The sequence below is a fragment of the Pezoporus occidentalis genome, unplaced genomic scaffold (assembly GCF_034315485.1).
Source record: "Pezoporus occidentalis ecotype Australia unplaced genomic scaffold, CSIRO_AGI_Poc_V1 ctg83, whole genome shotgun sequence".
Classification (NCBI taxonomy): domain Eukaryota; kingdom Metazoa; phylum Chordata; class Aves; order Psittaciformes; family Psittacidae; genus Pezoporus; species Pezoporus occidentalis.
In genome coordinates this window covers 980,152-995,958 of record NW_026916192.1, presented here as the reverse complement: position 1 = coordinate 995,958, position 15,807 = coordinate 980,152, and the positions used below count along the sequence as shown (strand labels likewise).

Here is a 15,807-nt window from a genome sequence, read left to right as displayed (position 1 = left end):
GTCAATCACAGCCAGAGCAGCTTTGGGTGGACACCCTACTACATTTACTGTTCAAGTCAGCAGGATCTGCTCATTGCCATGAGGTCCAGAAGTGCTGGCACCTCATCCAGCTGCCTCAGGGCACAGAGCTTCATGTCCAGTTTCAAGTCCCTCAGGAGGCTGGTAGTGCACATAGATGATGGCTCACTTGCCGAAGGCAAAGCTGCAGATGACATTCATTTTCTTGCAGATGCCAGCCCTTTGCAGAAGGAGGAGGTGACAGGTGCAGCCCTGCTTTGGTTTCACATGATTCCTGATAGCCTTGTAGAGCAGGCACATCAGCTGTAACACTAGAAATATCCCCCACACCACGCTGCAGTGCATAAGGACATGCACACATCCATCTTCATCTACTCCGATCCTCCTCTGCCACTGGTTCATTGTGGTTGCTCGTAAGGTCATCTAAGCTAAGGAGAAACTAGTCGGGTAGCAGAGCCAGCTCCCTCTCTGGCTTTCAAATAAACACTAGATCCTCCATTTATCTGCTTTCAATGGATGTCCCAAGGGGTGACATTTTGAAGTCTCTCCACTCTAAAGCTTCCTCCTGTGAGAAAAAAGTTCTTACATGATCATGTAATCTCAGAACTGAAGAAAAAGAAAATCCCCAATGTGTAAAGACCAGCCAGATGAGTTTAGGTTCCCTACTCCATATACTGGAGTCAAACTAAGGAGATCAGAGGACCACACTTGAGTAGGTAGATTAATAGGAACTGTGTCTTTGAGCCACACTAGTTTCACCCTAGTAGAGCATCTTCCACAAGACCAAATACATCCGGATCTGAGGCCATGGCCCAAGCAAAGGGAGACCCTCAACCATTTTTAGGGGTGATAGATCAGGTTCCTAACATGCTTCTGGGCAAGACAGGTTGTCTGTTTCCAACTCGTTTTATCCTCCACCACAGCCACAGTCAGCACAAGTCAAGAAATAGCAGAACAGGATTGGCTGGGAGGAAAGAAGCAGCAGGGAGAGCAATTTGCATTTTAAGAAATACAGCAGTAGAAACACAGGCTTCAGAGATTAGGAAACAGGCTTTTTAGTGAGAGCAAAGAAAGAGGCATCTGCTTGAAGCATGGCATGGAAGCGTTTAGTATTTTGACCTGTAAGGCTAATCTGATAGGACACTCCTTCAGCCCTGGATACACAGCTTAGATAAATCTTTCATCAATAAAGCTCATTGTCACAAACCTGAAGCTAAGGGCAAAGCTACTTCACCTGCACACACCTTCCCTTTGGGGTCTTTCCCTGAAGACATTCCTTATGGAGCTGGCATGTGAATTTTGTGCTTCTCCCTCCCCGGTTGCAGAAAGGAAACGCTGTCAAGTTTAGTCTCCATAAAGAAGTGAGCACACATCTGACCTACTTAGAGCACACAGATGTGAGTAGCCTCATATAGCATGCCATTGATTTATTTTGGGTTTTAATGCAAAAGAAATTAACCACCACCTGCTTTGCCTGGAGACGTGCAGGAACAAAAGCCAGGAGTGCTGCATCAGGCCTCAGACCGGAATATCACCACATCCATCTTTCCTTTAAATATACTTTCCAGTGAAACATTTTAAAGATTAAGACACCACTTTTGTTGCCAAGACAGAAAGCACCAGTAACTTTGTGCAGGATCCTGAAGCCTCAACATCTGTCCCATAAGCAACTCTGTAGTTTTGCATGACAATTAATGGTACAAGCACAGGAACCAAGAGAACTGGACCTGCTGAATCAGGCAAGCACTACATCACCTCCAGCACTGGTGCACATAACCTTTTTATTCCAAATAAGCTTTGTGTATCCTCAGCATGCAGTTGACCCGCCAAACGCTCAAGTGCATAAGGTGCCTGCTGTCGCAAGAGAATCCCAGAGTTTAATCCTGAGACAAAATAAAAGGTAGGAAAATAAGGAGATGCAGCAACACGAAACAAAATGAAGGCGCTCCAGCCGGCTCTGCCAAGATCCTAGTAAGGAAGGTGCCTGGCAGAGGGTTACCTCCTCACAAGCCAACACTAAGCCTTGAAGAAATGGCTGTAACCTCCTGCACTGAGCTAAATACCACATGCCATGCATTTCCCAGAGTCCAGCCCCACCGCGAGAAAATCAGCTGTGACAGGGAAAAGCCTCTAGGAATGGGAATTGTGCACAGGGAGAGGCGGCAGGCTGGGCTCGGGCACGCGAGACACCGGCAACCACTTCGGCTGCAAGTCTGGTTTTTCAGGCAGGTTTTGCAGGAGGAGAGGCACACAAACTAACGTCTGAGCACGCAAACTGGGAGCAAGGAAACTGGCTTCATTCCCAGCATTGCCACCACCCAAGGTCAGGCCAAGTCACATGCCCTCCTACCTTTTATATATTTAGAGCATTCGCTCCGGAGCCGCGAGTAATTCTCACTAGCTATGCGCACAGAGCTGCAGATACTATCACACTGGGGTTTAGCTGAAGCTCTATGAAAGTATCTGAAGTACTTGATAAAGAAATAAGCCAAGGATCGGTGAACAAGTCCTCCAGATTTTTAGTACGTGTTAACAATATGGATCTTTTTACCCAGGGAAGGGACAAGAACCAGGATGCTGGTGACTCTAGAGGCCGGGAAGCCTTCCCAATATTCCTGTTCTCCTTTATTCCGAGTAGCAAACTGACACAAACTAAATTCAAGGACTAAACAAGAATAAAGCAAATGAGTTTACATCTATTTTATGTGTTAGTCTTCAGTCTACTTGCTCATGACTGGGATGCTCAGATGGCAAAATAGAAAGTTGACAAACTTCAGGATAAGAAAAAAAAATCCAAATTTACTGCCTGCTCTTACCTGGGTATTTAAAAACCAGGCACTAGAAGCAGACGTCCTCACTCCCTGCAATTAGGCTCGAGCACCTTGTGGGCATCAGCCTGTTTCTTCCACATAAGGGCATCAGTTCAGCACAGGCAGAGGGCATGAACTTACAAAAGCATTTTCTTTTCTCAAACAGTAACTCAGTGGGTCTAAAGGCTCTTTTCCAACATTGCATGAAGCTTTCTCCCTCACGTCACTGTTGCATCATTACAGGTTGCAGACATGCTTGCTTGGTAATGCTCCTCTTCCATTACAACCAAGAAATAAAGAAGTGTCTATATTCATAAGATACAGCTGGGCTGCTTTGTCCAACTGCACTTTGCCCCAAGACGTGGCAACTTTTCAGTGTGAGCAGCCTGTTGAGTTCATCCTCCTTTTTGGGACTTCGAGAGAAGCCTTGTGTAAACATACAATGCTTAGCCCTCAAACTAATATTTACTCCTCATGCTACAGATTGCCAACCCAGCTGTGAAGACTTGGGGGAAGCCATAAATTCCTCACATAACTTGATGAATAAAAGCCCACAACTTGCAGAACTAGAATCCCATGCACCAGTACCTCACAACAAACTATAAAACATAGATGTTTATGCTATATTCATGGCTAAAATCTATTAATCCTGAGGTCATAAGCACAGCGTTTTTCCCCTCTCTTGCAAATCAGTCTTTGAGCAGGCATACATCATCAGCTGGAAGCACACAAAATTGGATGGTGATATAGCATCTGCAAATTGAACTGCAGAAGGAAATGATAATACAAGTAATGAATGCAGAGGCCAGCCCCTATTACAAGTCCACACACAGCCTTTTCCCCCACTGCTCAGGCTGCTACAGCACCCATTTCCTTGGCAACCTTTAGCCGGACAAACCCATCTGCACCCCGAGCCCTCCTGGAGCTCCTCTCACAAGTATATTGGAATATGGTACAGGAACAAGGGTGATAACACACCTAAATAACAAGTCAGTTATGCACTCCCAAGTTCTCTTCCAGGCTGGTACTCAAGACCCAGGTTTACTCAGGAAAGGGGTAGGTATGAGCTGATACCATGTAAGTGCTAACAAAAATGTATCTGCAGCCATAAAGCAGCCATCAGAAAAGTGCTATGTAAGTTATTAAATCTTGCTTCCTCTTAAACTGCACCTTCTGGGGTCTTCCACACTGAATCAGCCACCTCCACTGTCTCCTGCCTGTTTGAAACAGAATAAACGCTTTGCTGTTATGGGGTATTTTTTCCCATCACTGGCGGGTCTCAGTGCTCAAATGGGAAAGGAAGGAAGAGATCCAACATTTCTCCTCCAAAGTAGCCTGCCAGCAGCTACCAATGCCAGGCATCATTTCACTGCTGCATCCCACCAGCTGCACAGCATCACCCAGCAGAGACTTCCCACCACTCCAACCAAGAAAAGACCCCACTGTGGCCATAAAGGGAGGGCAAGTTGTTGTATACAGGATCCTGCTCAGCAAATAGACCCTTAAGTAGCTTTTACCTTGAAATTAAGTAGCACATTGGTTTTTCCCTTCCTGGATGCCTGCTTCTTTCCAGACCAGGCTGGAACCTGAATCCAAGAGAACTGGGAGCAGAGACATCAGCTGATGTACACTGTGCCTGAAAGACCTTTACTCTTCTGGGCCATATACATACACAGCCCGTTCATTTGGGAAAAGAGGTAATTTAGGACAGCTTTTATAACGCCTGCTGCCAGAACAAAGAGGAAGGACTGTAAGCGGTGATCAATGTTTAAGCCCATCTTCAAAGTGATTTGGGGAGCTGCTGAAAACAAACAAGCAAACAGGGCCCAGGAGCCAGGGGAAAAGCTGACAAAGAAATTGCCTTTTTTCCTAGGCAAACAGAAGGTGGCTAATAGCTCGGTTCAGGGAGGCTGAGCTCTCCCCTCCTAATACAAGCAGGGCCAGAGACCAGATTTAATTTCTTCATCACAACAACTTTAATTAAAATCTAAGCCCTTCCTGCCTCTCTCCTGCCACGAGGTGTGGTTCTGCTCACAGGAGGTATTAGCAAATTCCAGCTTATTAATGTGCCCTCCCTGAAAAAGCTGTTTATGCCACAATCAAATGGCTGGGGAGCCCATCTGGAGGAAAGCACTCCATTCCTAATTAAGAGAAAAACCACAAAGCCCACCTTTGATGTGTAGCAATGGCAGCAGTCATTCCCCATGTGCTCGTGAAGCTGTTCAACAGCATTAGCTTCACAGGGCATCCTTCCAGAGGAATTTACCGTCGGATATTGCTCTTCACCATCACTTGTGCCCTGTGAGTGCCAAGATGCTACTGGAGCTAAAGAAAAAACGCTGACTGCATGAGATTAGCTGTATCAAGGATCTTTCAGTAGTTTTATAAGCACTGAAATTTCAAAGCCAGGTCCACAGTCTAGGTCCCATCTTTGTGAAGTGATCTACAGCGACCCATACCTGTGTCTGCATGGATGCCCTGCTTGCAATGATGCCTGCAGGTCTGGTCCTAGGCTTGGGTACCAGCCTGGGAGAGAACGCATGGGGCCTCTCAGCTCCAGCACAGATGAGGGCAAAGTCTGACTGGGCTGTTGAAATGCATTTGCAACAGTTGCACACTAAACTTTGGAGTAAAAGTTTAAAAATATAAATAGAAAAAGTAAACCTAAGTTACCAGAAAGCTCAAGAGGATTCCTGCAGCGCTCATAGCTCTCACCAGCTCCCCAGAGCGTTTCAGGAGCTTGTAAGACCTCTAAGCATTGCGCATGGCTGCAGAACCAACAGTCACAAGCAAACACCTGTTTTACAAGCAGATACAGCTCCAGGGACAGAAACCAGGAGCTGCTGAACCACCAAACCACCACAACGCTACCCTTCCAGCAGGAACATGCTCCGTCAGGCCATGCAGCACCGTCAGCTCTGCAATGGTATGTCCCAGAGCAAGCACGGATTTTCTCACATCTATCTACAAAAACCCCACAACAATTATGTCCGAGCTGCAATCTCTTACATAGCAGCCATATCTTGGACCAGGAGAGTCACCTTGAACTCCTGGCCAGCCTAGGATGCAACTGAGAAGAGAGGGAAGGCCAGGTGAAAGGGACAGCACTGCCTGCCAGTTCAGTCATACGATATCCACTGTTGCCACCATGCAGCCCCACATGGTCGAAGTCCAAAACTCTTCACTGGAGCACTAGATCATCCGTATCTTTCCCAGACACTGACTTTCATCCACAAGTTGAGTTCAGCCCCCTCACACCTCCAAGCAGAGGTACTCTCTCCCCGTGCAGGAGGGCAGGCAGAACCAGTGCTACCCATATCCTTCTAGAGGAAGCATTTTTCCCACAAATGAAGGCAGAAGAAAGGCATGAGATTCAGCCTAGTAAAGACATCAAGAGCTCAGGAGGGGAACATCTGAAACTGCCACCTCTATCCACCTTATGTCCTCTGCCTGCCTAGTCCTGAACTCAGGAATTTATGCATTAACATGAATAATGCCATGGATCTATTCCCAGCTTCCAGAACAAGTGTCCATCGCCATCGTTTCCACACTATCTTCTCCAGCAGAAACTGTCTTCCCTATATCCATGTTCAGGAGCTCTCACCGCAGGCAGACCCCCACATGGAAGGATGTTCTCCTTCCAAGGAAGCTGGGACGCAGCAGGAGGCACTTAATCCTGACACAGCAGGAGCTGGAGCTGCACTGCCCCAGTTATTGCTCCTGCTCATACATCGTGCCTCACCATTCTTCCTCTGCTTGTAACAGCAGTCAGAAGATAAGCTCACATTCATTCCCACTGTGGCTGTGTATGTAGAAATAAAAGCTGCTTGCAAAAGCATCAGATAAAGCTACGGCACTTCTCAGTGCCTATTGTTCAGGACCATCACACACCACCTTCAGATGATGCTGCAGACTTCACCAGGGAATCAATGAATTCACACAGATGTAGTCGAGAGGTGCCTATGCTGTTTACATCATTCTTGTTTTCTTAGAGGAAAGAGAAGGCGTTATGTTTTCTATTTTAAAACCATATTTTGGGAACAAAAAAAAAAAAGGAGAGTGCAGTATCACTGGCAAAGGCTACAAATGGATGGTCAGTAAAGGAAATACCCTGTAGCAATGCTCCTGAAACTGAGTTTGGCACATCTTGCTCTATGTCAGTATTTGGTTCCAATATATTCTTAAGGTCTGCTATTTAAAAAAGATAGCATCATTATTAGGTGCCAGATTGACTCTGGAACAGCCTCAACAGCCCAGCGGGTCCCCTGGAGACTGTGCATCTACATCCTCATGTTGGAAGATATTCTGAGACCTCAATAAGCAGAACAAACAGGATTGTTTGTGTTGAACAGTGTTACACAAGAGCCAAAAAGATGACTCACGCTGCCCTTATAGCCTTTCCCTGGATATCCAGAACAAAGCCAGGCACAGCCACAGAAAGCAGTTGTCTCTCAGGGGGAGGTTAACCCCAGGGATACCTCCTGCCCAGGCGATACAGCTTCAGTCGTCGTTAATAACATCAATGCTGCTTTACAGTGGTCAGATTTTAAGACAAAAATTGCTCTTGTTTTGTCCAAGAAAAGGAAGTCATTACAATACTCCCACTATTCCACCTTCCTTAAGCAAGGAGGACCTCACTGGGAGCTTACAAAACTATAGATTGCAGGCAATATACTCTTCCACATCCATGCTTCAGCATCATCTGTTGTATCATGCACACTATCTCCCATCTCAGGCTCCACAGGAGTAGCTTCTCTTGTTTGCCCACACCCTGGCAACAACAGGATACTATTTCTGATTGTTTTAAGCCACAAGAAACATGAGAAGCCACAAGAAAAGCTTTAGATTCACCATTTGCGTGCATCGAGCTGAGGATTTCCTAAGAGATGCAGAGGAAAACAGTCTTTGCTCAGCATTACAAGCCGTGGCTTTGATAATTCCAGCAGCTTAAATGCAAAACTAGACACTTGCAAGCAGATGTTAATTCTGCAAAACGCAGGGTCGGAGTCAATCTCTGCCCTGGTGTCACCTCAATTCTGCCTTTGGCAAAGCACATACAATTAATTTTATGTTGGGATGATGGAGCTAGCAGACATCTGACCTCCCCATTAAATACACACTTTCAGGTGAGAACCACCATGTAAAATTATTCACTTGAATTAAACAGATAGGCCAGGACTGATGGCAAAAATAAAAACGGACAGAGTTGACACCACGCTGAGGAAGGCGGCAGCATTCTGTGCACAACAGCAAAATCAACTTAATCACAAATGACAACTTCTGAAAGCCTTTATTTGGGATTCATCCTTGGCATTTTTTCTAGGCCAGCTTGAAAACAAAAGCTTTGTCTTCTTAAAATGCAGTTGCCTGAGGCACCTCTAAAAAAAGTGACATAACTCAGGTCTGAAAAATGCCTCCCGGGTTTCAGATTCTCCTAAGAGCCTCTTTACTATTCAGCTTGATTCAGATTACCCACATCAGCATGAACGCTGCAGATTTAGCCTCAGCTATCAACACAGGTACAAAAAGCACACATTTAGGACTGGGGATTTTTTTTTAAACTATATGATTAAAGAGCTACAGTTATAAAAAGGAACTTGTTATTGATCCAAACGCTTCCTCCCTCCCTTTTCTCCAGTAGGTTTATAAACACTCTGATGACAGTTCATCCTGAATTTCACTCTGTTTAGCTTGTTTCAGATTTTTTTCTAGCATGTTTTTCTGGCTGGGTGTTTTCAACCTTTCCACCACAAACCTCAAGCTGTGAAAAGAATGAGCAGCTCATTTTGGAATCAAAACTTGGGCTCCAAATATGATTCTTGTTTCTTTTCCCCTCTTCACTTAAGCAATTCTGCAATCAATACCTCTGTGTTTCTTCAAATACAGGGACACAAACCTGTGCTGGGCAAGACAGTAACTTAATGGGAGGGGACAAGGAAGGAAAAGCTGCAAATCTCTTCAAACAGAGCTATTTCTAATACCCATAATTAACATCTTGGATAACTCTGCAGTACTTTTAGCATATCAAAGCTTTTTATATCCATAGGCCATTTTCTTTGAGTAGATGCAAGTTTACATCTAGGTCTGAAAACTTCTTATGCAGCCATCAATAAAGAACTCAAATCAAAAGTTCTGTTGCTTTTATTGATAATTCGGGACAACGATAGCCGAAAGCTCTCTTGGCACTGGGAATGTGTTAGAGTTATTTTTATGAGTGATCAAGTCTCTTCACTTATGCCACATAAACTGTTTACTGGCAAGAGCTCTAAGCCTCTCTTTACAATCCCCAAATAAAACATCCTTCCAGAACTTGCTGCCTATTATCTGCCTTTTCTAAAGAAAGTGGCTCTTAAGAGACCCACCTTCTTCTGCTTTGCCATTCCCCTGAAGCCCATCTGCAACATTAGGCTTGACACAAGCAGAATACCGCATCCTTCACGGCACAGCACAGTGAGCTAAATGAGTGTCTGTCTTTACATCCTGAAGAAGGGTATCACACACAGCTGATCCAAATGGTGCTCACCAAAAACAAGGGTCATAAAAAGGCTCCCAGGAATGGGAGCGATAAACCTTGTGACAAGCTGTCACCGAGAGTAGGCAGCCCAAAAAGGATGCTACAGAGCAACACTGCTGTGGCTTAACCCAAGGTTTTGCTCATGACACAGGTTCCTTACCACCCGTGAAGATCCTTCGCACCACGTCAGTGCAGGCTCCTCATCCCAGAGCTCTGCTGCTAGAAAACAAACTGTTTCCCTATCCTTTAGCACAGAATTAAACACAAAGAGCATAAATCAGAGCAAATCACACAATAAAAGATGGGACAAAATGCAAGTGGAATTGCCACTTCCCCCTTCTCAACTGAGGAATAGAAACCAGTTGTGGAAGCACCTGTAGAAGCCAGCAGGTTTCCTCTTTGCAGCAGGGATGGTCCAGAGGTCCTGCAGCAAAGCCTACACCTTCCTCCCCATGACTGCTCCCCCGAAATGACGGCCAGCATTGCTCAGAGCCAGAGAAAACAGGCTCAGCCTGGGCGCTGAGGTCCACAGTAAATACCAGCCCCGATGCTCACATGGCCCCTGCCAGCCCAGCAAAAGCCACCAGCAGTGGCAAACATACACTGCTCACCCTGTCAAACACTAGCATCAGCTACCGATACCTTACGGTATTTATCTGCAGGGGAAAGACAACAAGGACTTCTTTAATACGAAATAAAAGGGTCTTTTTTTTTTTCTGGCCTCAAAAGTAAGCCAAAGTCAATCATGATGCTATTGATTCCAGTCTCCACTCCAACCCCAGATAAGAGCTACTGGAGAACGTGGGAAAGCAGGGGAACACGAAGCCAGTGCAGGCTTGTTCCCTGGCTCAGCCTTACTGCCCGGATCTTCCCCATGCTGGGAAACAAATCTGAGCTTCACACTCGGCAGCAGAGTCAGGAAAATAGAGGCGCACATCCACACTGTTGGCACAATTTCTATCTCAGCCTCTATGCTCTGTTATCACAGAAGGACTCAGCTGCAGGACCACCCTGACGGTTTGGCATATGGCATTGTGACAGCAGCCCGGAGTAAACACGCGACTTCCATCCACCATCTCAAACACAGAAATTGACAACCCGAACGTATTCGCGGCAGAAAACATTGTGAAACGCTGAGAAACTGAGCTCGCAGGGCTCAACACCACCGCTCCGGGGAGCAGACGTGGGTACTCCGAGCCCTCGGGCTCCGGCGCCGGTCCCACCAGTGCTACCAGTCCCACCAGTACTACCAGTCCCACCAGTACTACCAGTCCCACCAGTGCTACCGGTCCCACCAGTGCTACCGGTCCCACCAGTTCGCCCCCGTCTCCGGCCCGAGCAGCTCCGCAAGAGACACCAAGTAACTCGCGATCGCTCCGGTCCCCCCGCGACACCCCCGCACCGACTCCCCCGGGACCCGCGTTACGAGCCAGCGGGCACCGCCAGCTCCGCACCGGGGCAGCGGCGGGGACGGGATTTCACCCGGCAGCCGCTTCCAAGCGCGGAAGTTTCCCATCCCGCAAGGGCCAACCTCGCGCTTCCTCCCCGCTTCCCAGCGAATAGGGGAAAACGGGGAGAAAGAAAGGAAAACCCCCCACAAACAGCAAAACACACGTAAGAAAATCCATGGAATAGCAGGAAAAAAAAGAGAAGACTGCAGTAAAACATTAATAAAGAAGGCAATAACTCACTGCCCGCCGGCAGCGGAGCCCCGGGGAAGCTCGCTCCGTCTCTCAAGAGGCAGCCCCGTCCACCGGGGGGTGCGGTGTGCGCGGCAGGGAAGCGCTCCCCGAGCGGCTTGCCGGGTCCCGATGCAGCGCTGCGGACCGACACGTACCGAGCCGCAGCACAGCGGCCTCGGCCCCAGCCCCGGCCCCGAGCGAGCCGCCGGCACAGTGCCGCGCACCGCCCCGCCGCTCCAGCGCCTTCCCGCCGACCGTACCACAGCGCCGCGCCGGCGGGGTGGGAAGCAAACGCCGGAGGAGGGGGAAGTATGTGCCTGTGGCCGGTGCCCGTTCCCCGGTGCCGCCGCGGCGCTGCCTGAGCGCATCCGTCCCTCGGGGCTGCACCGTACCGTGCCGTGCTGCCGGGCCTCGGCACAGGGCAGCGCCCCCTCCCCGCTCCCCTCTCGCTCGGCAGCCGGCGCGGTGGAACAGTCCAAGCCGGGCGGGGTGGCGGGGCGCGGGCTGGCTCCGGGCGGCGGGTCCGGGGGTGTCGGGGTCGGTGCCGGTCCCGCGGTGGGAACCAGCGCGCTCCTCTATTGAGCAAACCCCGTTCTCCTCGGGCTGGGCGCAGGCTCCTACCCGCTGCCCGCGCCGGGTTCTGGGGGCGGCCGCTGGAACTCCAGCCCTGCCGCTCGTCCGGCCCCGGTGCTCTGGGTGACGGAGCGGTTCCAGGTCGGCTTCTCTTGCTCTGTTTGCGCACCGCGCTCACGAAGTGAAACCGTTCTCTCGGGAATCAGACTTTTTCCTACCTAAAGTCGTTTCCTCACTCGGTGCTCACACGGTAACAGCCCTGGGACAGACCCACGCGGAGATGTTGTAAGGAATAAGGCAGCACCGGCTGAACTACGAACCCACGTGTGGTCCCAGCACGCTCCAGTCACTGGGACATTTACTGCAGCATCTCTCCTCTCGCTGCAACGCTCCAGCATGTCCCCGTTCAAACGCTCCTGAGATCTCGCCCTAGCGCAGGTGATCAACTGGGGATCAAGGCAGAGGCAAATATCCCCTCGGAGTACTCTCCGTTGATCCCAACGTAACCACGGTGGTGTTTTAAGTGCTCAGTTACACAGAACTACCCAGCAGAGTGCTCACTCCTGCTGAGGCTGGTGGGAGGATCAGGTGCTCAGAAGATGCCTCCAAAGGCCGGGTTGTTCGGTAGTAGGAGATCTCTAAATGAGATGAACTCTCACCAGCATCAAGACCTGACTGACCCTGGGCTGGAGGCAAGATCTCTGGGTACCCACCAAGCCAAACCTGAAGCATTAACTGTTATTTCAGCTTAATTTTCCTTGGGCAGCTCACACATCTCTTTCAAGCTTCATTTTTTCCCCTGCAGAGTGAGCTTCCCAAAAAAAGGGCTGAGAGTCAAAACCGCATCAGTGTCCCAGTGGAATACGTTGGCTTTCCCACTGAAATCCACATACCCCAGTCTGGCATGGGATGTTGTGTTCCCTCGCTCCTCAGAAACCTATCTCCTCCTTGGGTTTTGCTTCCCACGCTAAATCAGCACCCAGAGTGAGGGGAGGCAGTGAATCAGTCCTGCCTCCAGGGTGTCAGAGTGCATATCCTGGGTGAGATGTTCTCCAGGTTTCCTTCCAGAAGGAAGATCAAAGGACACCATTTTCTAATTCCTAGAGCTACACAGTAGCATTTCAGAACAATTTTGTGATGTTTTCCCAGTGTTGGGACATTCATTGACCCAAATTCTCACACAATAATCCGCAGTAACACCAGTAAGCTGCTGCCAAAGCAGGTGCGTCTCATATTAGTCCAGAATTAAGTTTTCATCAAACCCTGATTTTCTTTAAAATCCTATTTATTGCTTAACAATCACTTGAAAGTCTATGGGTGGGAAATAACACAAAAGCATCTTTCATTATTCATTAAGGACAAGTGATGCAGGGCTTTTGGAAGGGAATAGAAAGTACATATACTTTTGTGCATTTAAAGCAATTATTTCTTATTAATAACCCTGAAGAAAGGTGCCCCACAGAGACCTGCAGTGTGGATGTTTTGAAGTCTCTGGATCACAAAAAGAATCATTTTCCCCTGTGACATTTCTGAGTAGAAATCCTGGGAAAGTTTTTCTTTCATAATTATATTTTTTAGAGAGGTTTAGACTGTTAGGTTTGGGAGTGTCCCCTTCAATGGAATGAAAAAGTAATGTGGTGGTAATGATGGAGGTTGAGAGCTGTCATCAGCATAAAGGGCTGCAGGTACACAGCAAACCTGCAGCAGGTTTGGGAAGAGAATTGAAAAGCCACAAAATCCCACTGTGGAGTCTTTCCCTCTATAACGGGATGTCTTGCTCTTTGTAACTGGCCTCCAGGTAGAGTACAACCCACCCCTAACCTGCCTGGAGCCACCCATCTAGACTGGGATGTCCCAACTTGGATGCCAGGAGCCCATGCCAAAATCCTTGCCAGCCCCAAGGTAAATGGGGTGGTGTGGGATCCTGTGTAAGGGACCACTAGATGATGCTTATCACCCACCTCTGTCACTAGGACAAGGCTCCTTGTCCACCTCATTCCAGGAAAGGCTAGATGGGGGAAACTCTGGTCCTCTGATCTGGGGGCCTGTTGTTCCACGTACATTGGTCTGTCTGCCCTGAAATCACATGCTGGTCCTAAGGCTGAAGGACCAACACAGAGCAGTTTTGCTGTGGTCCCACTGGTGAGGAAGGTTCCAGGGCACAGCAGAGCTCCTCTTTGTCTGTGCCTTGTGATAGGATCAGTCCCTCCAGGCCCTAGAAGGTGTCCTTGAGACTGCAGACCATGAAATTCAGTCAGGCTCTAGAAGCCAACATGGGGCTGTGCACAGCTGCCTGCAGAGTCCCCCCATTACCAACACCATTGCTAGATAAGGAGGTGCTTGGACCCCATGAGCTGTATGCTGGAGGAGCTGGTCCTGGGGTCTCATTGCCAGCAGCCTCTGTCCATGCCTTGGTTTTCCACATCTCCTCCTTGGCGTGTCCTCTCCCTGCTACCCTGCTTGGAAAAATGGGGCAGACCAGACTGGAGGCGATGTCCTTGGGAACCTGGGGCCATTTAGGACCTGGGTGCCAGCCTGGCAGGAAGGAGAGAGCATGGGGACCTGCCGCCCTGGGAGAGAGGGGCTGAAAGCCAAGCACACTGCTTGGGAGCTCCTGGACCAAATCCAAGGGATTTCTGCATGCTGAGACCTCCTGAGAAAACAAGTCCTCCTGTGAGACCCCTCTCTGACCCCTGATTTGATACTGGGACCCTGTAAAAGAAGTAACAGGTCATTTTAATCAGCATGTTTGTCCAGGACACTAAGCATGTGGCTATGGTCCCTCAGACATTTAACCCTGTCACTCCACTCTCCCCATTGCCCTGATTTCAACCTTCTACATTTGATTTTTGTGCTAGGAGATAGAGAAATGTCAGTGGGTTTGATTTCCTTTTTTTTTCCCCTCCATTTTTAATGAATTTTTCATTTTGTTCCACTGGTACAGGAGGAATAACAATGAAGCAACAGTGTCAACATCGAAAGAATTTTCTCTAAAGTCACACCGTGGCCAATCTGCAGCAACAAGAATAGATTTTATGAATCCCATGAAAGAGAATTGTTGGTGGAGGGGGTGGAGGTGCATCTCGAAGGCTCCTAACTCTCTTTTCCACACCATGAGGACCTGTTATAAGGAGCTGTTTAAAACACAAGAAACAGGATCATTCTGGAAAAATGGATTTCTAATAGCAGTGGAACAAAAAACATATAAGTGCTTTATGATGGTTGAAGAAAATAAGTTGCCTGAGAAAGCAGCTTTCTCCTCCTTGCTCTGGCAGTTGGGCAGGATGCTGCCAGGGGCTGGACACCACAGCAGGGCTGAACAGGCTTTGGTTTTTGTCTGCACTTGCAGCCCTACTGGCCTCAGGCTCTGCAGCAGCTGCCCCAGTAATAGGGATGCTTCCAAGGGCAGGCGAAGTTCTCCTTTTATGTTTGTTGTTTCTTCCAAGAGGTGTTAACACCAATTTGTGAGCTCAGTGGGATGACAGTGAGGGGTGAGCAGCGCTGACCTTGGAACTTCCCTCTGTCAGATCTCTTTCTTCCACCCCATCTCAAAGTTGGTCTAAAAGCAATAAAAGGATGTTGGGGGGGGGGGGAGGGAGGGGGGCGAGCTGGGGCTTGTCAGAGTTCACCTTAGAGGAGAAACTCAGTGAACACCATCTCAAAAAGCATTTGTCTCTAACGTGGCTCTGCTGTATACATAAGCTGTTGTCTTGGGGAAGGGCTGCAGTTTCACGCCTCCTGCACACAGTGAGTGCAGGAACACCTGCACAGTGTGAAATTAATACTGGCATCATTTTTTGTTCCTGTATATATCCAAGTGCTTTTTCTTCCAGGAACTACACAGTACATGCAGCTGAGGAAGGGCTGAAAACAAAGCCTGTGCTTATTGTCATATGTTTTCTTACTGCTGTTGAAGTGAGGAAATCAAAGATATGCTCTTAAGCACTCACTGCACCTCTTCCAGGGTATGCAGCAGCTTGTAAGCTGTGAACGAGGAAGAGCACAAACAGGATTCCCTTTAAAAAGAATGAAAAACAACATGATGGGGAGGGGGAAGCAGCGAAAGAATATTAGTGCCAAGGATCATCCAAAATGAACCTCTTTGCCCTAATGTTGGAGGTTAAACAATCAAGCTGACAACACTGACAACATATTCTCCTTGAAAATATCACATTGTCTGTCAAGGTGTTATTGGTCCAGACACACTGCC

The 15,807-nt window shown here is 48.3% G+C and overlaps 1 protein-coding gene across 3 annotated transcripts in view; it reads right to left on the bottom strand.

The window, feature by feature from the left end:
• The window catches only part of RALY (RALY heterogeneous nuclear ribonucleoprotein), a 118,301-nt gene extending 106,467 nt beyond the window's left edge, over positions 1–11,834 (bottom strand). For 2 of the 3 annotated variants that reach the window (XM_062604142.1, XM_062604140.1), the window contains exon 1: positions 11,034–11,208. The gene's annotated coding sequence lies outside the window, so the exon portion shown is untranslated. Of the gene's footprint in view, positions 1–11,033; positions 11,209–11,815 lie in introns of those variants that run through there. The other variant, XM_062604141.1, reaches the window with a different exon arrangement.
• Between the last annotated feature and the right edge of the window lie 3,973 nt (positions 11,835–15,807).